The sequence below is a fragment of the Apteryx mantelli genome, chromosome Z, assembly GCF_036417845.1.
Source record: "Apteryx mantelli isolate bAptMan1 chromosome Z, bAptMan1.hap1, whole genome shotgun sequence".
NCBI lineage: Eukaryota > Metazoa > Chordata > Aves > Apterygiformes > Apterygidae > Apteryx > Apteryx mantelli.
This window is the reverse complement of record NC_090020.1, coordinates 54,562,428-54,590,374: the sequence shown is the minus strand read 5'-3', so window position 1 is coordinate 54,590,374 and position 27,947 is coordinate 54,562,428. Positions and strand designations below refer to the sequence as shown.

The following is a 27,947-nucleotide window of genomic DNA, read 5'->3' as shown; positions in this document are numbered from 1 at the left end:
GCTATAGAGGCAGAACGACTGCACTGATCATGACTGTGTGAGTTGACATAACTGAAAGACAATGAAGACTGACTTGCAAAGCAGGGCTGACTGGAGCAAACGGACAGGTAGAATGAAAAGGACTGTGGGGGCGGTAGAGAAACAAAGTGAAGAGATATTGCAGAAATCACAAGTAATATAAGCAACAGGAAGGAAAGTAAGATTATGGGCATGAGAGAGAGTCAGAAAGATGGAGGAAGACTGAAATAGTAGGACTGTAGGAGAAAATACAGTGGAAGGGAAAGAAGAAGGGAGGAGAGACAAAATGAAGAAAGTGAGAGGCAAGGAATGAGGGGAACACCTCTAAAAGTAAAGTGTACACAGGATTGACAAAAAAACATGGCAATGGAGAGCAAGAAGAAAAAACAAAGTCATAGAAAATAGTAAATTACATTTATGAAAATTAATAGAAATTAATAGAAAGCTGAACGATACATGCAAAGCTGTGAGGACACAACATGTCCATGGCACAGTTCAGTATTTATCACAGATATTTTCAGAAAGTTAAACAAGGAAATAGAAGTCTCTGCTGGAAAAACACAAGGTCTAAAAACGGACCATGTTACTATTCAGATTTCTGTATCAGTGGTGAATTTGAAGGAGAGGTGGAGAAATAAAGATATTGTGGCTTCCAGTACTTCATTCCCCTCTCTGCAAACTTCTAAACCAACCCTGACTGGGCTGACTTTTATTCCTAGTTCATAAAGAGTGATTGTTTTGCCTGCAGAATACACTAAAGAGCAGGTATTTCCAAAATACTCCCTACAGGCAGAAACCTCAAATTTCTTCAAGGGATTCCAGAATTTCTTTGCTTTGGACATTAATTAATATTATCTTTGTTCACTGAAAGACATTACTGAGGCTTTGGGAATTTGCCACCTGGCCTTGCTTTGCATTGGTACGAGTAGAGTTCATCAGACATGGACAGAAGCAAATGAAACATACCTGAGCACAACACAAGCTGTGGAACTGTTTCACCTCCTTCATCTATTGCTTCATCTACTCTGCGCAATAGGCTGGACTGGCACACACACCTTCTCTGGACAGTATCAGTATTATTCTGTTCAGAGTCTGCACACAATATCTTCTCAGTCATTGCCTAGTATTCATCAGCTCTACACATACCTACATGGTCATCCCATCTCATCTAATTCAGCATAGCCATGTGTCTTAATTCAGAATGGAGCCTTCTCCACTGATTGGAAGAGGAAACTGTTGCTGGGATGCACAAACAGGCAGTCCACACAAATCCACACAAGCACACAGTAAGGGCTAGTGCCCACAAGGTACAATGTGGTAGAAGCTGAAGAATCTCAGTATCTTACAGTTGGTGTCCACAATTCACAGTTTCATTCCCATGCTGAGCAAAATTTGTTCACTGCCTCTGAAGACAGTCTTACTGAAGCCTTATGAATAGATGCACAAGATTAATCCATGAAGATAATAACAGTATTAATGCTCGTTACTCACATAAAGACTTTCAAAGTAATACACAAACATTAACAAATTAAACACTTTTTGACAATCTTACAAGGCAATAAATGTTACTCTTTACATTTATTTCAGTGGAAATGAATCTTATTGAGTTTGAATTTGGCCTTAAAAGGCAGTCCAGATTTCACAGCAATGTCTCTGGCAGAGCTGATAACAAAACCCAGACTCCTATATTTTTGTTGAATGATTTCCCTTGATCCTAGTTTAAGTTTAAAAAGATCATTCTAAAATGGTATGTACTTGGGAGAAAATAATTTGCTACAATGAACATTGGATATTTTGGAAAACACATTTTCATCACTTCCAGTAACATATTGCTCAAAAACAGACCAAAAACCAGGGCTACAAAGTTCTGTTCATTTACTCTCCCACTCAAAGTACTTAAACCTGTGTATGTCTTTTAACTTTGAGAATACATTTTAAGTTTATCCTGCTCATGTTCATGTTAGATTAGCAGTAAAGTATTCAGTATCTTGCAGCATTGCTCCAGTAATTTTGTTAGGATTTGGATTATTCCTTCTGGAGTCTAATTCTGCAATTTGCACTCACCTTTTGTGTCATTGACTAAATAAGTAGTTCTGGTGAAGATTATTCACATGAGTACTACAGAAGTAAGTAAAAATGCCATAATCAAAACCTTATTAAATGATTCATTGTAAACAACACGGTAATATTTTATCCTAGTGGCTTTTTATTTCGCTTTATTTATTATCTTTTCTAGTAAAGGAGAAATGAAAACACAAATTGTTATACACAGCACAACAATTGTTATAAATTGTTGTGGTGGGTATTTTTGCTTAAACTCTGTAAAAATAGGTCTGTTGTTCTGGATTATGCTTGATATTTTCTAGTGTATTGTTCAGTTTTATAGTGGCAGCATAGTAATACATGAAAAACACTGTAATGTAACTTACAGATACAATTTTTTGAGGATACCTGCATATATATATGTGTGTGTGGGTGTGTGTGTGTATATATATATATACACATATGCACACACACATACACATACACACACACATAGATACCTTCTATTTTTAAAAACATTCTCTGTATTTTTTTAAACGGTTGGGAAAAGATCTTGTTGCCTCCAAAGAAAATACAGCAAGAGGGGGACATTATCACACAATTTATTTTGAAAATATTTCAATAATCTCCTCAAAGGACTTTGCATATTCAATCTAATTTTTGTCAAAAACTATTTAAAGCATAAAACACCAAATAATTTGGGCTAATTCTCTCTCTGGAATTTGAAGGTTGCAGTACTACTGACTGGCCAGCAACAGAGTTTTCAAAAAGTGGTTACTCGGTCTTAAGATTCTCTCTATAGATCTGTCACTAATAATCATGTATCTAAATATACGACATACACAGATGATGGCACTAGCTACAGGCACCAACAGGATATTTAATTTCTATGATTTTATGTATGGCATGATCTCATAACATATTATCTAAAATAGTTAGCATCTGTTAAATAGTGCTTTCAGGTGCTGGTTTTATCTGTTTTATAACTGTATATATAACCAGAATCTCTTTAAGAGACAAATAATCACCCATGAAACAATGCAGCTGTACTTTGCATAATTCTCATGTATACATGATTATGTTAGCTATAGTTCTAACAATATATTTAACTATTCTGTAATTGATAACATACTTAGATTCTGTTATTACAAAGCACAGTTATTTGTGTAAAGAAAAGTATGATCTCACTGTATTTGCAAACTGCACTAATATTGGCCTTCATGCTACTGTACAGCAATACTGACTCTTAGAGACATCATTTAACTTTGCTGCTCTTCCTTGAAAACAACTAGAGGGCTGCTGTTTAATTTAACAACAACAACAACAACAACAAAATCATGTATGTTTTTGTTACTGTATAAGCAGCTTCACAAAAATAGCTTCTGCGATCACAACAGTGAGCTCCTCACTAGTAAATACAGCACCAAATAACATCATAGGAATAATTACTAAAGGTAAGCTTTCCTTGCCTAAAGTGTCTCTGAATCTGTGAAAGTATTTCACAAATAAAGACACTTAATTTAGACAGGCCTTAAATCGTAAAAAACATGAAAGGTCGTTATGTGTTGAAAAGATAACACTCTTCCTTGTAAGAGAAAGCTAATTTTTAATTTTTGTGAAATAACATAAAATAATAGTAATGATGTCTGATAATGATACTAAACACTGGAAAAATAAAATAAAGCATACATTCATTGAGATCCCAGGGGGTGGAGTCCTTGTGAAATAGGTTTTATTTTTGCAATTCAAATGCATTATAAGCACTTTTTACTCTTCTGGCCACCTAAGCAGGAGTCAGTCAGTATATGGAAATAAATATACTGAAATCCAAGATGAAAACAGTATTTTAGCCTGTTAGGGACTTTGCATTTTTTACATGCTAGAATTCATAAAACTATATATTATTATATACTTTAAATGTTTGTGCATTTTGTTTCTATAGCAGAATACACTTGGAAAAAGCTGCATGCTTTTTGTTGTCTTTGCACAAAATTTGGCAGGCCAAAGCAGAAAATATAAAAATTTCTGCAAAATTCCTGTTTAAAAATCAGATATTTCTCTGCACAAAATACTGTGTACATTCTTCTGCATCATTGTCTTCTATCAGTAGGCTACCTTCATTAAACATGCATCTAAGGTTTTAAAGATACAGATTTATTATGGCTCTTTCTTGTACAGATTCCACACACACTTTGCAGCATGGTAAACAGATTATTCAATTACGGTTCTTTTGTTTTCTTTAGAATATTAACATTTAAAATATACTCTACCGGTATCCTATGGTTGATAGATAGCTAAATGTAGCATAAACAAAGACAAGCTTCACATTAGGTCTACATACAACACACCTTTCTACAGATGAATGATTACTTATAACAATGAAAATAATTGTAGCACTATGCCTGTCAAACTTCCTGGCCACTTTCTGGTAAATATGTACATGTGTTTGTGCAAGAAACACTTGAGAATTGTTTCCAATGTTCGACTTCTTTTTTCAAGTGTACTCAGCTATGAAACATATAAAATGCCCTGACATTTAAATAGAAATATTTTTATGTACACATGCATCTATCTATATCTACATCTAAGTATGCACATACATAGATTTATGAATGTAAGCATTTAAATAATCTCAAGCCTCCAAATTATCTATCAATATAAATTTAACAAAAATACTTTTGTGTGTTTCATGTGTATTTTTCCCTGATTCATTGTTTCAGTGATACACACTCAAACACCTAAGCTGACACATGTTTCAGTGTGTCCTTATATTAAACATGCTTAATGCAGGGCTAAATCCTGAGTCCTTACTGCAGACATAGTTCTACAAGCTACTTTATACAGATTTTCATCTTCTAATGCCCCTGCTCAGGCTAGCCTTCCACTGCAGATAGTGGAGTTCACAGGCTTCAAGACTGGGGCCTTAATTCTTCAAACCCTCCAGTCACAAAATTCCCATTGGCTTCAACAGAAATTTGATATGCAAAAGGTTTTTAGGTTTGGACCCTGATTAAGGGCATCTTGTTTTAAATCCACAAGGGTAAAATAGAATTAGAGGACCAGCTTGTGATCTCCCAGTGAGTAGCATTTTACCCCACAAGAAGTACTGCTGAAATCAATGGAGCTACTCATGAAGGAAAGTATTATTCAGGGAGAAGAGCTCATAGCCTGATCTTTGAGTAATTTAGAGCCATCAAATGTCAACGTTCGTCCTGAAGAACAGATTGACTTTAATAACAATACATAAAGTTCCACACGATTATTTTCCAAAAGCCCACAATTGTACCAGTAAAGGATGTAAGTAAACACTTCAGACGCAAGAGGTACAATATTATTAATATCAACATTTTTTAAGTATATGTTTATGGACTCTGACAGTTGTCATTGACAGAACTATTACAAATGGAATTTTTGACAAAATAATTTGCTGGGTTATAGTTATGTGGTCATGGCAAGATCTATAAAAAAAATTATAAAAGCAACACCTCATCAATGTAGCTCTCTCCTCCTTAAAAAAATCCTGTAGAGCTGCCCCTCTGTTGCAGGTTTTATAGGGACAAATGAATGCAAGTGTTAACAAGTCCTAATCTTCTCTTTTGTATTCGTTTCTTCATTAAGCTCTAACTATGCTTTTGCCTCCGTACTGAGGATTTGATGAGAAGATGGTATGACAGGCTTGGCTTCTCCCAATGCAGCTGGCACTGCTGATGCCAAAAGCCAGAGCCTGCTGTAGTGGGATCACGCGAGATCCGTTCAGAGCACAGTTTGCCTGTCAGTTTCCCAGCCGCCTCGGCGTGCTCAGCTCCATCCCCGAATCCCCCTAATGAGAAGTGCGGGACAATGCCAGTATTGTTGTTTCTAGGCGCAAACTTGTGGCAAGAACAATCGCTGTTTACCCAAGCATCTGTACTGCCCCAGCTCTGGCGATAATTACTTCTAGAGCCTCTGATTAACTCTGCTCTCCGCTTGGGCACAAAAAGCTATTGAGCTAGGCACAGGACAACCTTTCTATCTCTCATAGTCTTTTAACAGTTTACTGAATATTGCTTAGGCCTCACATTTGGCGCAGAAACAACAATGCACCTTAATTCGCACTCGGCTCGTCTATACCATGGGAACAAATTAGAAATTTGTGCCCTGGTCTGATGCTGGAAATGCAACAAAAAAAGGCGATTTTGAAAAATACTCCTCTGATTTCTCATTCCCGGGGTTTCTTTACAATTGTCAGTAATAAAAAGAACCTTCTAATTAGCACTGGCATTTCTCAGCAATTTATCCTTGTTAAATTTTTATGGCTAAATATATAGCACAAAAATACTAATGAATTGTAAGCATCACAAGAATACTGCTAGGGACTTTGTTTTGTTTTTGTAAACCAAGCAAAATGGAACTGTTGCTGAGTCTATTTCGAGGATGCTGGTAATAATTTTAGTCTGTCAAATCATTCGGTCTTTCCTCACCCTCCTCCCTTCAAATGCCCCCATGCAGTCTGCTGCTACCACTATGCAAAACACCATCATGAATATGCGTAATTATGGAGATTCATGGTAATTTTTCAGGGTTATCCGATGTGACGTTTATAGGACAGCAGCATACATCAATTTAAACGAGAGTGACAAATATCTTATCCTTTTTGTTTCTATAGTATTTTTAATATTTCCTTGGTCTCTCCTGGGAGCAGTGTGAACTGGTAGGAATTTGAATATTATATTTTAAAAATCAAATACTTTACTAGCATACGACTTTTTAAAGATTCAGGCTTTTTATATACATGTGGTATGGGTGCATGCATGTAAGATAGCTTGTCTTACCTTAAGACCAATTATTTACATGAAATGAATAAAAGGCTTTCTGTAGATGTTTTACGTGTTTTATGTGTTATTATTACATTACCTAGAGATAAGAATGGAGAGTAAAATGTCTCTTATATTGGACTGGTTTCTGAAAATGAGTTTGGTCTGTCTAATTACTCCACTAACCTGATCACCCACCTGATAGAACGATTAAGCAAGCTTCTCCTCTCATTTTTATTTTAAGTGCAGACTTTTGAAACAATGGCATTAGATTATCTGCTGGTAACTGTGGCATATTGGAATTACATTCAAGATCTGTTGCAACCTCCTAGAGGTTTGGATATGATTTTTATTAAAGAAATTAATTGGGACCTAGCCTAAAAGTTTCCTATTTTTAATAATTACTAACTATAATCTTTGTTCTGTATATTTTAAGTGGCTAGCACATCAGCTAGATCCTCAAATTCATGACATGATTTCATTAGAAAACAGAAAAGTTACTTGCAGATGAAGGAATAATGCACTGTAAGGCCTCAAAATATCTATGGATATTCACCATACATAAGTATACAACAAAAAACCTGAGAAGTCTAGCTTTTCACAGAAAAACTTGTAAAATTGCCTGCTACACTGCAAATACAATATTACTGGATACTGTTATAGAGTTAATTAATTTGCAAGAAATATATATTATTTGGGCTGGCACATGCCTTAAAATATTCACAAAAGAAAACATACAATATCAATGCTGTATAAATCCTTCAGTCTTAAAAGAATTTGTTCTATGGTTATATATCTAAACAGATAAAATGTTGCAAGCCAAATTAAAGAAAAAACAATGCTCTAATTTTAATTGTATATGTTCTTAGTAGAACTTATTAGCTGTTCATTATGTCATAAATGCATAAATAGCATTTGCACTTACCAAAAAAAGCCATATTTTTTGTTGTATTCATCATCCTTTTACAGATATATTCTACAGAATTTTTCTAATGGATATAAGCCCAATCCTGTCCTTCATGTGTAACAATGTAGTGGAAGATAGGCTCACTAAAAGTGAGCTTCATTATTGTATGAGAGCTCGAATTTTATTGTGGAAATTATCCAGAAGGTAATGAAACAATGGAATATATGGGAAGCCTTCACTTTGTGTAACATAGGAGCATTAAATCTAGCATTTTACATTTATTTGTTTCAAGTGACTAGTATACACATACGGTACAAACTTGACTGTGACACTACAAAAATAACTTACATCTGTGTTATTGCTTATGAAGGAGTAAAAATATTGTACGTACCTAAATGCATGGGTGTACACATGGGTGGATGCTTGTGCATCTAATCTGAACAAAACAATATGGCTCCCAAGTATTATATTTTTAAATGACAAAATTTATAATCTGTCAGAACGTCCATGAAGATCAAATGGATGTCTTCACATGTTTTTTCAGAAAACACGGATATCCAAATAGATAAAGGCAAGAAGTTTCTCTGTTTACTTTGAATACGTATTTAGCATTCAGCAGTCACAGAAGGAATGACTAAGATTTATCCTGTTCAGCTCTGTGTTCATAGAGGGTCCAAACCTGAACACCACTGAGCACGATCTCTCATTGTGGTTTCTTTCACACTAGTGAACTGAGAGCTGGCCCCTTGAAGATGCTTTACAGTGCCTTACAGATATGAGACCAAAATAAACATGTGGTTCTTTGGCTAATGTAAATTGCCACAAGCTGGTCTGAATGAAATAGCCTAGGAAATTCCACATCAGCTAGCGATTTGTCCCAATGTGTTTTCAGTATATTTTGGAATGACAGTGTATTCTAATTCTTGTGGAATCAGCCATTAAGCTGGGCTTGCATTTGTCTCTGTTTTCAGTTTTCATTCTAAGCTAAGTTTTAAAAGTGGTTCAGCAAAGACTAGAGATTTGCAAGTAATGATTAACTGGATATGCTTATTAAGGCCCTGATCCTGCAAGACACTAAGCAGTTCACAGAAGGTACCGACATCCTGAGTCAAAGTCATTGGAAGAGATATCTGGAGAGCAGCATCTTGAAAAATTGTAACATGTTCCTTTAAATTAGTGACGAGTCAAAGCATTGTACTAGCTCTCATTACAAGTGAAGGCTTGGTTTATTTAAAATTTTGTTAAAATATTGGGTTATGAGTTTTTATCGCTACCAGCTATTAAGACTGGAATGCTAAGCATCACTGAAATATTTTATGAACCTATTACGTGACGAAAATGAACTAGTGCTACATTATAAATTCACTACATGCATGCTCACATGTAACAATTACTCATATTTTTCTTACTGCTTGGAAAATACTAATTGATACATACAGTAGGTACAAAAATGCACCTGTCTACACACAGACAGAAAGGTATAAAATCTTTCTTATATATGTATTTATAGGTTTTTTTCAAAGGATTGTTTTGTTTTAAAAACATGATGTAAAATTTTATTTATGGAAAGTAAACTTCTGGAATTAAATGGACACATTTACAAATGCCACATACTGGATGCGATAGATATTTTTCTTTTGAATTGCTAAGGAGCAAAACATAAGAATTTGGTGGCAAACATCTGTCTAGTAATCATATAAGATAAATTCATAAGAAATACCGGAAAGATATTTATTTACTGTTACTGCTAAGCCAGCCTTTATTTATTTTAGAAGATTTTTCATCTATGAGTGGAAAGCAAACTTTCCTTCAAGAGGTCTGTGAACCGAATAATAAATGTCAGGCCTAAATCCTGTATGAAAATCAGTCTGGTTTAATCCTGGATATTCTTCAGCATGCAAATGAACGCACGAGGCTTCCCCGGCCTGCTGTCACACAGCAGCCAATTTGGAGGCAGCGGCCCCGGGTGCGCGCGGGCGTCGCGCCGCGCCCCTCCCTTCCCCTTCCCCTTCCCCTTCCCCTTCCCCTTCCCCTTCCCCTTCCCCTTCCCCTTCCCCTCCCCCGGCCGCGCCGCGCCGCGCCCCTCCTCTCCTCTCCCCTTCCCTTTCCCCGGCCGCGCCGCGCCCCTCCTCTCCTCTCCCCTTCCCCTTCCCCTCCCCCTCCCCCGGCCGCGCCGCGCCGCGCCCCTCCCCTCCCCCGGTTGCGCCGCGCCGCGCTGTGCCGCGCTGCGCCGCCCGGGTCTCAGCTGCCTCCTGCCTTTCACGGAAACCACAAACCAAGGCAACATATCAGTAATAGCGCCCTGTAAATTAACTTGACATTTGATGCAGAAAAAAACCTAAAAGCTTACAAAAGACACGGAAAACAAAAGCCACTCAGGACCCGCACTACATATATTGTGGATTTAAGAGATCTGGAAGGTGGTTATTCTATTGTAAGCAACACATACAGCCTTCATCTTCTTTGTTAAGACAATTCAGTCATTCTTTGTGAAAGCCACGGTATCCATCAGATAAACAAACAAAAAAACCCGTATATTTCCACGAGATAACCATAAAGCCAAATACTATCATGAAAGTACGTTGTTGGTTACGGGCTTGGCTTTATTTTACACCCTTAAAATTGCAATATTTTAAATATACTATTATTAAAAGATAAGTTGGAACTATTAATATTAATTCACCAATAATAAGGTGTGCTACATAACTAAAATATAAATAATATAATGTTGGTATTGCATGATTGGCAGGTACCATGTTAAACATATGAGATACGCAAACACTGTTGTATCTTGAAAACATTGTTAAAGCAAACATTTCAATTTTTCCCTTTACTTGAAGCTACAATTTTTACTCTTTTTTTTTGTAAAAAGTACTTGAATCAAAGACGGACTATTGATGAAATGTTAACTGATTCTTTGACTCTACTTGCAATATAGATAGCAATAGGATACAGAGAGACATAGCATATTTAAGCTATTAGACATGCAGGAATGCTATTATGCTTTATTGTGTCTGCCTGTCCCCACCTCCCTTCCTCTCCCCCCACCTCTCCCTTCCTCCCTCCCTCCTTCTCTCTTACACGCGCACACACACACACACACACACACACACACACGCATGCACGCACATTCACTCTCTCCCCCTCTCTGCAGAGCTGGCAATACTGCATCTCACAAATGTCTGGTCTTATGGTTTACAGGCATAGAAGTGTACTGGTAAAATGCATAATCTTAGCATCTCTGCTTCTTGATATTCATGGATTTATTTACAAGTCCCTGTGTTCTACTTTCCTCCTGTTTCTATGGTTTATATTACTGGCATGCCTATATTCTTGTGGGAATTTCAAATAAGAATCGAGATATAACTGGCAAATATTCTGTAATGTAGTCTGCATTTCCATAATTTAGCTGTTTGGGTTTTTTTTAAGAGACAATTTTAAGGGGTTTACAGACTTATGGATATATGAAGAGTATTTTGATTGGCTTTTTTAGTACTTCAACTACTTAAGGTTCAGTTTGTGTAAAATGGCTGTAATAAAATGAATTTATGTACACATATATGCCTGTGTATATGTAAATGCATTTAGAACAAAAAAGTTCATAAATCCTTGTCAATTGTGCTGATTAAGCACCACACTGACATTGGCAGTGTTAAAATTTTACACAAAAGAGTTAAAGTGATAAAGAGTTATTCATTTTAGTTTTTCTTCTGGTAGCAGCTAAATAAAGGATTTAACTAGTTGAAAGGAAGTCATTCATACTTACCTAATCTTGACTTCTTTAGGAAAACCTTTCAGTAGCCCATTTTACAATTGCCAAATGGACATTTCCGTCTTGTAAACAGAAGGACATAGTCTATTTCATCAGTGATTTATTTTCAAAATATTTACAGACACAGCCTTGATTCTGCAGATTTTTGCACACAAGTAACTATACTTACCTGAGTAAACCTCTTAATATCAATGGGTTACTCAAATGAGTAGTTTCTTGTAGGTGAATTCACAGAATCAGGCTCTAAAATTAAAAAATTGTTTAAATATGTATTCCATTTATTATTTTGGTGTGGGTTTTTTCTTTTCTTTTTCCCCTCAGGAGGTTCGCTTGTGACTTTTCCAGTATTAATTAGTTTTACTAGACTACAATAATAAAAAATAACACAATATATACTTATCATGTATAGTACCTACATTTTTTCCCTTTTCTATTTGAAGTAACAAGATACTCCTCATAAATCCACTATAAAGTAAAATACTATGGCTCTTAATGTGAGCACACAGTCTCATTATTAAATGAGAATAATATCTTTCAAAAGATAGTTAATTTACAGACAGAAGCAAAACAATTCACATTAACATTATTCTGTATGAGATTTGAGGATGGTTTTTTGTAAATGAGCGTAGTGTTTTTGCAAGACATTGCCTCAGTAGTAAAGCAATTTATAGTGGAGGATATTTTTAGACTACATTCATTTAAGAGGGAGGCAAAAAAAGGCCATGCAGTAAGATATACATGTATTTGTAATTCATATTGTTGCTGTGCTTCTATTGTACTCTAAGCTTCCATCATGGCTGAGAGATGGGGAGCTGGCATCCAGACAGTGCAGCAGGGCAAAAAAAAAAAAAAAAAAAAGAAAAGAAAAGAAAGAAAAAAAAACCCTCATTGAAAACACAAATAGCGGGGTTTCTCCCTCTCCTCCATTATCCCCGCTAATTATTACCATGCTTTTTTATTTAAAAATAAAGGTAGCAGTTGTAGGCTAGAAAGGTATATCTGGATAGTCTGTTAAATAATGTTATTAATCCTTTTGGCCCAAAACAGAAATCTTTTCACTCTGGTCTTTCAAGAGCCTTAGTCGACCCATTCAAAAAGATGTCAGAAAAAATGAACTTGAATGTGCAAGCATTAAACATTTAAATTCTCTACTCCTTGGTCATTATACTGATGGCCATATTTTACATGCTCCCTCCCCCGTATGCTTTTGCTGATTTTGCTTCATTTGCATGGCCTCATTATGCATATAGCCTTTGTTCTACTGATAGAGAATGCAGCACAGTGACAAAGCAAAACCTAAAGACAGAGATAATTTTTTTCCTCATCTTCAGAATTGTTCCAGCCATCCGACGCTTGCATAGAATTTATCAAGATAATTCAACCTTAAATCAGATGCATGTTCTTGCTTATAAAATAATAACAGGTTTACAATTATTTAAGAAAATGAAAAGCCAATATCTAAACCACCTTCAAAAACCTTTAGTTTTAATTATAAATTGAATTTTTTTCTTGATACTTGTTTAAGGCAATGTACTAGTGGTAAGTAACAGGTAAGATGTACTATTATATTTACAAGTGATATATTTGCCATATACCCATCTCTATGGATCTTGATAAAGTGATATTATAAATTATATTTTTGAATAGCACATATAAGGTTCAATATGGACAGCTAACCTTCAATTTCAAGGGTTCCTGCTTTCCTTGGATCTTAAAACAAAGACACTGTGTCCTCCAAGTGTATTATTAATTGCATGTTATTCTTATACTATACTGAGTATATTTTGATGTTATAGAAATTTGGGGCTGACTCATCCAGTCTTAACCACCGATTTCAGTGGATCCACTAACCGGAGGGAAGGTTTCAGAATCAGGTCCTTGGTTTCTTCTATCCAACAGTAGGTGACAGAAAGTTTAATGTAGCCCTCTCAAAAGGAGATGATAAACTGCTACTGACTGCACTAGGAATACAACGTGGCCCAAGTGACAGAAGCACAATTTCACATAATAAAAGCATTTTCTTTGATTTCAGAAGAATTTTAGGATGTAAAAGGAAGGAAGAATTTGGCTCCTTGAGCTTTATCTTGCATCTAAGTACCTTCACTTCTTTTGGATTCCTACATGGAAGATTAACCATTTATTTAATTTCTAACATCCTGTGGAAATATGGAATTAATAAATACAATGTCATTATACTTCTTTTTAAAGAAGAGCAATTTTTAATAGTGCTAAACTGATTGGCTATGATACAATGCCATGATCATCACCTCCTTCCTGGACACCAGAAGACAAACATGTATTTTCCTTCTGAAAGGAGGGTATATCTCATGCTAGTCTTAAAAAGTACAATCCTGCCCTCATCTCCTTGTTTCAGAGTATCTCCTGGCAAAAGAACAATTCACTGATCTGATGTGGCATAGATAAAATAGCTCCATAATTTAAAGGAGGAAACATCTCCCTCCTTAGGATCGCCTGTAAGAATTTGCCTGTGCCTTCTTGGGACCTGCCACAATTACTTGGTTCAAAGACACCTTTATTCAATGCATATTTTTAAATAAAATAATGCACTGTGTGGTGCTTTTAAATGCTACATAATATTCTCTCTGTTTCAAATATTTCTTGTATTGATTGATTAGATCATCTTTCACACGTGAGGTATAACAGTTCTTTTTGTTCTGTTAACATTTATTTTGTATGGACCACAGTTCAGAAAAACTGGAACATACAATCTAGGAACATGCACTTTGGGGCTCAGAGGCTTCAAAACAAGAATGAAACTATTGAACCTTCAGTGAGCTCTATACATCTGCACCAATCCCCCATGTGTAGTCCGGCTGGGACCAGAATCTTGTTCTTTGTGACTATAGTTTCATACAGGGTATAAATGATGTTTAGAAAATTTAGGCCTAAAGTCTTGCCTTGGCATGCATATTATTATGCTAGTTTCTTAACAGTAATTCTTTTTTGCTCTATGTGTGATTGTCAGAATGGCAATCCACAGACAACTCCCCATTGAACAGGGAACTGAGAGAGAGCCCATCTCTCCTGAACACAGGAGTTCCTGTTGGTTACCTCAAATGAGTCCTTGCCAAGCACAGGTGGGAGCTCAGAGGTGACTTTCAGAATCACCTGTTTCTCTCTGTTGTCTCTCTAGGAAGTCTAGGCACTTTTATCATCCTACAAGAAAACACCTTTTTGCATGTTACAAAGCTTTAGTCTGAGGTGCCTAAAAAGCCCTTCTAGATCCCACCCCAGAAACTTTTCCTACGTAAGGAAAACAAGATCAAGATGGAGTATTATAGTCACAATTTGTGCCTTATTCAGATTTAAAAAAAAAAAAATCAGAAAAAGTCAGCAGATCAGTGAATATGTAAATAACTAAGAGCAGAACCTAGCCTGTAATAATTTAAATATAGTAGTATTTTTCCTGTTCAGCTTCTTCCAGTTAGGGATACATGGACCATATCCTCAGCTGACTTATTCTGGAAAAGCTTTTTTTCAGCAACTCTGTAAATCCACATGGCTAGAGGTGGCTTGGCATAACTCTCAGCCTCTGGAGGGCTGAGGTTTTCAGTAATATGAGCTTTCCACCAGTAAACATACTACTTCAAATTGTTGAAAAAGTCATGCTTCAGAATTTCAAAGATCAACTCATATTCCATAGTAAAACATTTAACTTTTATAGAACCTTTTGGATGTTGTAGTGTTTCACACAAATGCACTATCCAGGATTGCACGTTTGCAAATTTAGGAGGACCAAGCTCTTGGGAATGATATCGAAAGTGTGCTTTCTCTCAGTAGATTATTATGAAAATGACAGAAGTCAGTCAGCTGAGGAAGAATTTTAAAGGAAATGTGGCTGTGAGTCATCACATTCTTCCAAGCTGATGATTTTGAAAATAAACCAGAGATGAGAAAAACAGGCCTAAAGGTAACCCATTCACACACCTTACCTTCCTCTACCCGTTCACACCATAAACTTATGAGATACAGAACGCAATTGCCCCTTGCAGTAGGTATGCAGTTACAAAGAGCTTCCTACAAGAGTGTCAATTGTGGGAATACAGGAGCAGAGGAAAGTATATCATCTGTAACAAAACATCTGCTTGGGGCTTCACCAGTTCAGGAAATATTAGACCTATGTACAATGCTTAACAAATTGTGTGCTGCTACTACAAAAATACTGGGAATTATAGCTATAACAGCTAAAGGGTTGTGCCCAAGATTGTCATCTTTTCTTGTAGGGATTTGTAGGTGACTTAGCTAGAGAAGTTAGTATAGGTTATATGGCCAGACTACAAGGGTATAGTATAGAGCTGAGTATTAAAAAGAAATAATAAAATAATATAAATATATGTAAACATCTCTGCAAATTGTCTTAAGTAATCTTTATTGATCTATAGTTATTTGATAAGTAACTGTAATAATTACTGCTAAAATAATTATTAATCTATAGCCTTATTTGGATATGTAAGCAATATGGTATGTTTCTTGCCTCTGACTGAACTAATACTACTATTGGAATGTAGTTTTTAACAGTAATGTTTATGAGTATGAATGAAAAGTTTTCTTTCCATGAGTATTTGGTAGTATTTGTTTAAAATTTGCTGTTTCTTTCAGTAAACTACTTTCTTACAATATTCATAAACAGACGAGCAGAGCAAATTACACAAAATCACTTAAAAATATGAACGAACATTCCTTTAAAGAGAAGCAAGGTATTCACCAGCCTCTAATGCAAAAAGTAGGTGAACAGCTTTAGGCACTTGGAAGTTATCTCTGAAGGTTACCACTGTTTGTAATCGGTGAGATAAATTTGATTGGGTTTTGTTTGGTTTTCACATCAGGTCGATGCTTTTCTTGGACTGAACGACTTACTCCAGAATCAGTGCTTCTAGTATTGAGAGACTCTGCCTTGCAGTTATTGTCATCCTCCCTTATGTTGTTGGTGATAGTGGGTGGAAGCAATACTGAAGTTCTAGTTGTCAAAATTTAACCCTTATTTATACATGTGCAAATATTCATCCAGATGCATACATTTTTACATGCTATTGTTAAAACCATATAAGTGGATTTTCACTGCTTCTGAAATTTGCAAAAATTAAATTTGTACTCCCACAATGTATTAGAAAAAATATGGTATAAATGCAAATGATACTGTATTTATGTAAGTGGATGCTGAAATTTTTCTAAATGCAGGTATTTTTATCCAAAAAATGCTGCCGTTTCTCTCTAGTGATGCATAAATAGTAGCCTGGTATTAGCCTGGATTCAAACCTGGCTCTTAATAGTTACACTGTCATTTTTCAGAAGTTCAAGTTGATGGTGGCTGAGCTATCAACAAGAAACATGGTGCCACGATACACTGGATGCTAACAGGATTTGGAATTAGTAAACATCAGTCAATAGCTTCCCTAGTACATTAGTTTTACATAATATCTTGAACAGGATACCTAAGCAAAACAACATTTTTAGCTTTTTAATAAATATATTTGAGTACAGAGACTGAGCTAATACTGAAAACAGCTTCTCTGAAATCCAGTCTTGCAGTCTTAAGACAGACCTCTCAAAGGCTATTCTTGCTTACTTAAAATTTTTCTGTCTTCTGTATTTATTTATATACATATACACACACACACATATATATATTTATAGCACTAATAGAAAAAAAAGAAAAAACAACACAAAAATGTAAAAAGTTAATTTATGGAAGGAAAGCACACTTAGGTGGGATTCGGGAAACAAAAGCTCTATTCTGATTTCTTTTCCATTGTGCTCAGCAGACTTATGCTTAGTTTATATACCTTATTTCTCAGTAGAGCTTGGTACTCCTTTCCCAGGTAGCAAACAACTAACACTTTACAAATAAAATAACCTAGGGTTACACAAGTTTACTTTCTGTAGAGCTACAAATAGAATCTAGATCTCAGTCACAATGGATTTCATGCTGGTTGTGCCAAATCTATGTTCTTCCTTGGGGTGTTTGTTACTGCTGCTAGAGCATGCATTACTCCCAGCACTAGTGATAGAGCCTAGCAATACCCTGTATTTCACTGCTATCTCTGTTGTGTTACTCAGGGGCAAAGTATGTGTTGTATCTTTCTCTGAAAGCTGCCCACATACATAAAAGTATCTGACCTCAGTTATTGGTTACTCCATTCACTCAAATGAAAGAAACCTGGGCTATAGCTTTGAAGATCTTACCTTTAAACTCCGCTGATTGAACATGTGAGAAAAACAGTGTGTAATCAAAGACAGTATCGTAATGGTTACAAAGGAAACTTTAATTCTTGTATTTTCAAACTTTTAAAAGCTTGACCATGCGGAACTCTCTTTTAATGAAACTTTTAGTATACTCACTTACTACAAAACTTCCAAACCTACAATTTTCTGAGGTCTTCATGCAAGGAGAAGGGCTTGTTATTCTTTTTATGCCAGCCATATATATTTAAATGTATACTGCATTATTTCTGTAAAATGATGACAAAAGAAGTTCCTGTTCAAGTAACATGTAGACCTTAGAAGAATTATTACATCAGTTATAACTGATTAAAACTAATTAATTAAAATTCAAAAGTGTTTTTGATGTGAAACTACATAAGTGATTTTGGGTTACAGCTGATATTTATTTTACCATTTGCTTTCACCTTAGTTACTAAGAATCCATCCTTTTCAAAACAGCAGAGGTCATTTCATTACAGGGCCATTTTGTTTCATAAAGAAGGTTAAAAGCAGTCAGTGGTAGATTGTATCTGTCAGCTTGGAGAGTGGAAGATTCTGCTTGCGTAACCTCCAGAGAGGTCAGAACTTTGCTGAGGCCTCTTACTTTTCGAGGAAGTAGCCTTATCTGGGATGAGTGCAGTTGCTCTCCATTCATGTGCCTATATCATAAATTCACCACTAGACTGACATATTTTGCAGACTCAGAACAGACAGCAGAATGAGTGAGTTACATAGATTAAAATTGGCCTGGATTCAGCCAGCCTAAATTCCATGCAGGTCCTTGCACCTGTCCATGTTATTGGCTGCTTCTAGGTCTTACTTCTGTAGAGAAAGTCAGAACTTGCCCCACATACAAGGAATGGGCTGTTCTTGGGTGAGGGCAACTCTTCACTACTGTTTAAGATGTCCCAGTTTGCAAAGAAATATTCAAGATTCATTAGACCCAAGAGAAAAAGAGTTAGAAGGAACAGCAGCAGCAGATAAAATACCTCCAGGTATTTTATCAAAAATCTCTATGCTAATGTTATCACACTTCTTCAGAAGATGAAGAAATATCACAACATATCCAGCCATCTTATTGATCCACGTCAGCCCAGCTGAACTGAGCACCAAATTTGTCCTATTCAAACTATTTTGCAGAGGTAAGACAAACAGGACGCTGTTGAATAGCTTGTTGATCCTTATTGTATCCCCAAGAGTTAAGATAGGGCTGCATTGGTGTTTAGATGAAACTTCATCAAATCTCTCCTGAGGAGCAGTGGTATAGCTCTGTAAGGTAATCTACATTCCTGTATGTACTCAGTACTTAAGTGAAGGTATACACTACTCTCCAAGGAGCTAAATTTTTGTAGGATACTTCATTTTACCATGTTCTAGATACCTGCTAAAAACAATGGTAACTAATGTATCATAAAAGATCATTTAACTAAAGACTAAGATGAATAATAGCATCAAAATCAGTCTGAGATCTTATTAATATTTTCACAGAGTAAGAGCAGTACTACAATTAAAAGTACAGAAGAGATTAATATTTTGTTGCACTTTAATAAAATATTGTTTAAATGAAGTACTCTCTTAGTAAGAGATTGACAGGGCATTTGTGTCACAGAATAATGTGTCCTTTAAGAAAGCACCTCAAAACAATGTAAGCATTTAATTTACTTCTAGAATTAGAGACGTCTAGAATTTAGAGGGGGATGTACATACATATATACATAAATATCATTATGTGCATAATTCTCTTAAACAATGATAACTGTATATATGTATTGGGACATATTTTGACTTGGCAACAAGCATGCAGTTGTGACAGCTATTGGAAAATGTGTGTATGTAAGCTAAGGCAACATTTGTCTTTAAGAGATGTTAATATACCCATAAATCCCACAAGTGAGTTCTAGTACATAGGACATTTAACCTTCTATTAACTTGCATATACATGAGTTTTTGACAGCTAAATGAAATATCTGATAAACTTGTGAAAAACATCTTTCTTCAAGCTTTTTTTTAAAAGGTGTTTGATTTTTTGTTGTCTGCATTTTTGGAATCAGGATGTCTTTACTATTAAAAACATAGATTTTCAGCCCTCTGTTTACAGTGCTCCCACCGAAATCAAGTCAAACCTTTGAAGTAAACAGGATTTCTGAACATGAAAGATTTGTGTATTGTTTGTAATGTGTTTTAGGATATTTTAATGTGTTATTTGATAACAGTTTGAGTGCCTTGATGGAGGTTTTTCAGGTTCTATAAGGGATAGAAAAATGTGAGGGTTACCCCCCTCCAAAAGGTAACAAAAGCATAACATACCCATAATATCATTAAAATCATAGTGACTTTGTCTCACCAAAATTACTAGCAGAAGCAGTGAGTATTTCATTTTGCACTACAGACATCTTAACAACCATTCATTATCCTTTACTATTGTCAACACAACCAATTTTTTAAATACTCTAAAGGGAGAAACAATTAGTGCAAGTTATTACATAATAATTAATATCTTTTCACAACCAGACTGTTATCCAAAGTGAAGAGGGTATACATAATTTATGTAACCTCAAGGAAGCAGAATGAGACATATACTTCAGACCTCAGTGTATATGCTGCTGCTTTATAGCTACAATTGTTTAAAGAAAACATCTCAAAAGAACATTTTAAAGCAATCAAATTAGTTTCCATGCATATCGTTGCCAAATCATACTTGCCTTACTTATGTGTATAAGTCCCAGTAGGGCTGATTCTGCCCTCATTTTATATCAGGCTTACCCTAGTATAAAATGACTGCAACTGAAACCTCTTCTGATGTACACCAGGTTAAGGGAAAGCAGAATCCAATCATTTTCTCTAACAGAAAGCTTAGGTCCTTGCAGTATCAGACTGTGTATGCTTAACTGTCCGCATTCTCATTTAAAATTGTCTGTTTTTCTTTTAATGGGATCTCTGAGGGTTGTAAGGGCTCTACAAATTAACTGGAAGTAACAATGCTATTGTATTTGCCATTATTCTGTGTGTTGTTAGGTAAATAACTTCTTAGTTAATCTTCACAGCAACTTCAAGAAGGTGCTTCACTCTGACAGAAGCCTGCATTATTATTGTTAGTTAAACCTGTCCATCACCTAGAGAAACTTTTGGTTCCATTGACTAAATATCCCTCAGAAAGGAATTTATGTTTACTGTGCCTCATAGAGTGATGATGTCCCCAGGTTTACCCATTCTCCTGGCTTTTTTTGGCTTCAGGCATATAGAACTTTTGCCAGGCTTGACATTGTCAACATACAGCCAGCTGGACATACATCACTTTGTATTTCTTGCCTTTCAGCAGTATTACCTTAGATTGGCAGAGGAGACCTCATGCTGGTCTAATTCCAGGAATAATTCCAAACAGATATCTCAGGCATTCTCCTCAAGAAAATAAGTTACTAGCCGCATACTGCTCTGAAACATAGAATTATTAAGTGCATTAGACAAAGATGTTTGTTGTAAAGCGTGCTCATTTTTCTAGTTTAAATATAACTTTAAAGGACAAAATCTTCTCTCTCTCATTCTATGTGCAATACACTAATGCAGATGTGTGCTTATCTACCAAGAGAAAATGAATCATTCATTTCATAGACAGTAGGACACAAAAATAATTACACATTAATGTTTCAGATATTTTGCTCTTTAACATTCTTGTCATAACAAATTCATTTATATTCGAGTAAAAGGACAAATGAAGTAGCAATATCAAGTGGCCTAAGTATATGAACAGCACTGGAAACCCCTTAGTTTTAACCCTAGTTCTGATAATATCTTGTGCTTGACCTCTGATAAACTCTTTTACCTCAGTGTATATTCCTGTGAAATGGGGATAATAAAGATAATTTACTCTTTGCCACAGTGACTGATTGTGAGGCTTATTACTTTAATGTATGTATACTGTTTTTAAGGCATTCTGTGATTCTGTGTTGGTATTAATGGAGATTCATGCAAGAAATCTCTTTCAAAAAAAAATCTGTTTGGCAAAAAATCAGATTAGAGCTTGAGTAATTTGTAAGAGAATTTTGCAGGAGTAAAAAGTATCTGTTTAGCTTAGGGTTTTGTTTTGTTTTGTTTTAAAACAGTGCTTGTTACCATTTTACCAGTTGGAGCTCCAAACTACCTAATATCTAACCTAAGAGACTAGAATAATCCATTTTTCAAATGCATGGATACAAGAAACCTAAATATTTTGGCTACACTGAAACTGTCATGTTAACTTGAGCATTGAGTTTGTATTTGAGCTCAAACTTTCTTAACCATTTACAGTGCCCATGTGTTGTTTTTCACCCTGATTCTGCTCTGAAATTGCTCTACTGTCAGAGAATTTCATACATAGGATGGTGACAGACTTGGATTTGAGTTCTGCACTTTCAGACAACAAGGACTTAGTAACTTAAGCCACTAGCCTCACCAGGGTAAGTATCCAAAGATTCACAAAAGATTTGTCTTTCATTAGCACTAAAGCTAAAATAGTAGTAGTCTTGTTGACAGCCCATGCAGAACTGTGAAAAAAGGATGGAGACCTTAGGCCAGGTAGGTAGTCACTAAAATTACAACAGTTTGTCTGTCTGTTGGCACCAAAACTTCTTCAAAAATCTGATTGTGTCCATACCGCATACATGTGGTAGAATCACATCAAAGCCATACTTCAAAGCATACCAAGTAAATAAAAGAAAGAAGTAGACTACTGAAATTCACCTGCAAAATAACTTTGGTGTTTCAACACAAAATACATATGTATGATGCAAGTCTTTTATACAGCAAGCTGTGAAATCTAGTAGCTATACTCTACTCTTCTACTCAAATTCTGGGTATAGGATCTTGGGTTTTGGGTTTCTGTGACCTTGGGCAGAGGGGGGGGAAATCACATGCCCCAATTTTCTCATTAGGGAAAAAAAAGAAAGATACTTGCCTTTACAAAAAAAAGAAAAAAAAAAAGGCAACACTCCCACACACTTTGAGGAGCAAACTAAAAAGATGACATAGGATAGGAGAGCTTAGTACAATTAATACCTATACTTATTTGCATACTCGAAATGGGTTTATGAGTGAACAACTTTATACAGGAAAGCAACTGACACTTTTTGTTCATTGTTGTATTTTTAGCACAAAAAAGCATGGAATTGCATATTCATGTAGAACAGATTGTTCTTCCCTCCTTTATAGATGCAGAAGGGTTCTCCTGTATTTTTAATTTTCCCCTTTCTGAGGGCAGTTTCTTCTAACTGCTGAAGTTACTTAGATTAGCTCCATTCACATATACTAAATCACAACACACAAAATCAAAAAGTGACCTTTAATTGTGGCCCAGAGTTGAGCAGAAAAAAGAACACACTACAAAGATGTAAACATGGAGGAAAACTCAAGGTTGAGAAATTTTCTTTCTAGAGTTTGGATTAATCTAAGTAATGTAGAAGAATACATCTTTTTCAGCATTCATTAGACAAAATTATCATGACAGAACATTGCACTTGAATATTGTCCTAACATAATAATTACATGCTTTGTATAACTGGGTACAAAATATGTTTTGGTACAAGCAGTGCTGAATTATTATATGATTGCAGTTAGCACATGCAACCATTCTAAAGCTGTGACAAAGCTCAGAATGTCTCAAGCTGAAAAAAGAAAGACTCAAAGACATTCACCATTTGTACCTTCAAGACAGTACCATTTAAATCTTCTAGACATTCAACAAAGCTCTATAAAACATCTTTTTTTGCATTTCAAAGGTATGCAAGTGTAGTACAGGCAAAGACATCCACTGTCTATATCCTCCAGATATAGCCATTCTCTGAAATTAAGTATGTAAGTCTATAAAGTATAAAAGTATACTCTTGCCAAAAATATTCCTCACCAGTGCTTTGGCAACCATTTTTAAAACATACTCATGGTTAGCTTTTTTTCCCCCCCTTAAAAAATGAATCATGCCCCAAAACAGTATTGCACCTTAAAGAGCTGCTAATCCTTCACCATATTAATTCACCTATGTATTAAAGTTTCCTACCCTTTGACTCTGTCTTTCAGCTTCAGTTTACAATGCAAAACATATTTGTTGTCTATGTTTGTAGAGCTGCCATAATAATAATGTATTGTATATTCCCGATGTAGCTATTTCATAAAGTCATCTCCCCCATTTGAGTACAATACCATGACTAATGCAAACAAAGTTAAGCATGTGCGTTAGGCCCTGAGCCAGCGAACACTAGCACAGGGGCAGACAAGTGAACCCATGCAGAACCCTACTTATTTCAGTACAGTAACACAGCAACCTGCCACAAACTGCAGTTTTGGAGCCAAAGCGTTTACAGGATAGGGACCTTTGCAATCAGTTAAAAAATAAATCATTTCAGCTCTGCTTCTATAACAATCTATAAACAAAATCCAGTTTTCTCCATTTTGCTTAGTTTTCCATTAGTATCACTGCAAATAACAACAAAACAATTAGACAGCTTTCTTCATCTCTGTCACTCAGAATGGGAAACACCCAGCTATACATGACATCATTGAAAAACAAAGGACCATTCAGCAGGAATATCCCACCTACCTAACCTTTTGGAAAACACAACTTGGAAAGAGAGGTTAAATCACAAATGAGGTATCATTATTTTGTCTATGCTTCTGCTATCCTTAAATAATCCCTATCAATATGTCAGTTTACAAAGATCATTTTCTGACTATGATCCTCACAAACTTTCTCCACTGTCCTATCACTGAAAATAAAAGATCGTCTCTGTGGAATAAATGCTTCCACAGGCTAAGCTGTGAAACAGGTTACATCTGTGCCAGGGCTAGTCATGCACAGATGCAACTATAAGGCCTTGTAAGTGGAATTCAGTAAACAAGACCTCAGTGCTACAATATCTATGTTTAATGTTATGCATGTGAGTCATCTAACTACCCTGAAGGGGACTCTTGCATACACAGCTATTTGCAAAATGGCGAATGATATATTTTTGATGGACAGGAAGGAACAGCTCAGAAGCTGAATCTCTTACAGCTCTTTTTTTTTTTTCTCACTGATTCACATGATGTTATTTCTAGTCTTTAGTCTGATTACTTAAACTACATAAACAAGGTAATCCGGCTGATTTGGACTGATTCTCTTTACCAAAAAAAAAAGCAAGAGAAATTGGGAATTATCAGTAGATACATATGCTTAAGAAATTTGAAAGCTGACCTTTCATATGTTTATACATACGCACACATACACACATATATATGTATATACCCGTACATACACATGCACACTCCAAGAATATTATATTTAGCTGGGTATATGTTAGGTTCCAAAGTGCTATAATTTCTCTCTCCTGTAAAGGATAGAACCATACCTACAAAAAGACTTATTACATTAACTGGGAGTATTTAAGAGATTGTTAATTTCTTATCACATGTATATGTGATTCTTCCACTAAGTACTGAGTGAAGAAAATTAAGTCTCTAATAATTTTTCCTTAGCATATGAAAATCAATTTCTCATAAAGTCAGATTCTTATTATAACTTCGAACTTTCAGAAAATACCATGCAGTGAAAATCAATACTTTCCCACAGATTGTCAGGCTTTTAAAACTAAATGTTTATAAAGTTCCTTGACTAAATAAGAAAAAAAAATAAAAATTTCATTAAGATCACCTGAAAAGACTGTATTTAAATAATAGTTTTAGTTGCAAGTGCTATATAATAGATTCTAGCAAGACTGAAATGGTAAACAATAAGCTAGAACTGCAACTATTAGAAATGTAAACTTGTAATTTTTAATACTGATAAAAATGGAATATTTGCCATACTAAAGGAAACAGGTTTCCCATTTCAATAAAGATATTAAGCAGCCCTGTTAGTTGGTCCAGGCTGCTTAACAAGGGGCATTCCAGTACCAGCAGGTTCGGAGAGAGTTACATGACTCATATCTCCATCCCCAGGGCAAAGGCCCCTTCAGTATCCTCCTGTATGTCAACATCCTGCTGCTACTGTTGCAGACACTAAGCCTCCTTTGGAGCTTGTTCTTGCTCTGACAGCAGCCTCAGGCCCTCACTGAGTTCCCCGTCTCCAATTCAAGTTTCCACTGCCTTCCTTGCAACAGCCTAGCGCCAAGTGAGTGTTGTTACCCAGGAGATTCTGCCATCAAGCACAGCACACACAACCTCTTCCACCACACCCACTTGAAATGGTCTCACTCGTACTTTCTTCTTTGGTGCAGCTTTTATTTGCCCTTTCTTAACACAATTCCCATGTGTGTAGGCATGACTAGCCCTCTGTGCTCTGAGTAATGACCCTTAGGACATGATGCAATACACACTTTTGAACTCTCTCTTCCCAGGTGACACTTAAGGGTGTTAGTGATGTGACAATTATTCCACCACCACACTACCATGGTGTGCTGTGGGCAACAGCTGTATGATTAGATGCCTTCCTTGCCCAGAAGTGACACATGAATACTGCTTTTATTAGCAACACAACACCTTCCAGCAATTTGATCGAGTTATCAACACTGACTCTCATTTTAAATATTTTTGTTCTTCCTTCCAGATTCTGTGTCAAAACATCCCTCCTTTTAATTCCAGCTTTCCAGGAGGAATTCTCAAGATGGCCATGCAAATAATCCCTTCAAGAATCCATGTCACTTTCTGCAACTTTGTTTGTATACTTACTCCCAAAATGCAAGAAAAGTGATCTTAAAATCCCTGAAAATAAATTCACAGTCCTAGTGATAGGACTGGTCTTATTTTTTTCTACAATATTTCTTCAAACTTATTAATAGAAAAATAATATGAAGCACAGATAATCACTGGGAGGAAAAAGCAAACATTAAAGGATTAATGCTTGAAAATCCCATTTCTAAAAGTTCTGTGTGCTTCCATTTACTTTAGCAGGAAGAATAAGTGCTTATCATTTCTGAAAATATGGTTGACAGTGGACAAGAAGTTTGAAATAAGATTTTCAATGCAGTTTGGCAGGAAAAAAAGCTGTACTATCTTCGGCTTCCTACAGAATGTCATCAAATCACAGACTTGAGAAGTAATACATCTTTTCTGTGTGGGATGGAAGATTCTAAAACTTTCATCAATTGTGTATTCTCTACAGCAAGACTTTAGTAGCAAAATATTGCCAAGTTGTAAATAATGTTAAAATAAAGGACAGCATGACAAAAGTTTGTAATACACTTAGTAGCTGCTGTAAAAGCATGGATTTTACCGAAGGACCAGTCTAAAAATTTTTAAGTTGTAACTGCTAGGCTAGGAAAGAAACTGTCCAGTGATACAATAATGTATACTTATCTGTAGTCAAACAGAGCGTTCATATTTCATAAACTAAGTAAAGTTGGGCCATGTCAGTGACTGAGATAAGAGACAGGTGATACCAGAAGCTGTTTTTATGCACCAGTAGCTGGCATGCTTCTGCATAAGTGAGCATTAAATTAAACATTCAGGTGAGCAGTCAGTTGCACTGTTTTGCCAGAAATATGTCTTGGCTGAGAACAAAAATCAGGTCCTATCACTATGTTGCTTAAAAAAACCTTGATAATGAATTGCATAAGACCAAGAAGTCACCTCTCCATTTGAAATAATATAATACTCCAAGTCTTTCCTATTCATCCAGTATTTATGTGAATTATAAGCTTAAAAATCATAAATGTTTTGAGTTCACATGAATACATTTTCACTCACACATATTTTTCAATCACAGAGTTCATTACAAATGGTGACTATGATACAGCAATTGTTCACAGGATCCCACAGCTGACAAAACAATCCTTATCCTGGTCTGCTTACTAGACTCAAATCTCTTTGAGAGAAGAAACAATCAATGTTTAATCAGGTAATAAAGTCAAAAACTGGCCCGGTCTGTGGTGTGATACAACAGTCTGGAAAAGAGTAACTCTTCAGTGTTTGAATATGAACTAGCATACTAAGGGCCTGAAAGCTAAATAGAGCCATTCTTATAGGAAGAGGGTGATTATATGTAAATGAGTAATGGGATCTAATTGTTACACAGGTGAAGAAACACAGCAAAACATACACAAGAAGAAAACAAAAAGACGTTGTTGGCTAGCAACATAATTGGCGATACAGAGTGCGTGTGCAAAAGATTCTCTCTCTTTGTGTCTATGCCTCTAATTTTCCCAAGAAATAATACTAATATGTCTTGAAAGAAGTACAAATCGTTTGAGTT

At 35.7% G+C, this 27,947-nt stretch overlaps 1 long non-coding RNA gene across 1 annotated transcript in view; it reads right to left on the bottom strand.

Moving 5' to 3' along the window:
* LOC136995413 (uncharacterized) overlaps positions 1 to 27,947 on the bottom strand; it is a 116,055-nt gene that overhangs the window by 48,010 nt on the left and 40,098 nt on the right. Inside the window, exon 3 of the long non-coding RNA XR_010887007.1 lies at positions 21,081 to 21,187. This is a non-coding gene — a long non-coding RNA (uncharacterized lncRNA). The remainder of the gene's footprint in view (positions 1 to 21,080; positions 21,188 to 27,947) is intronic.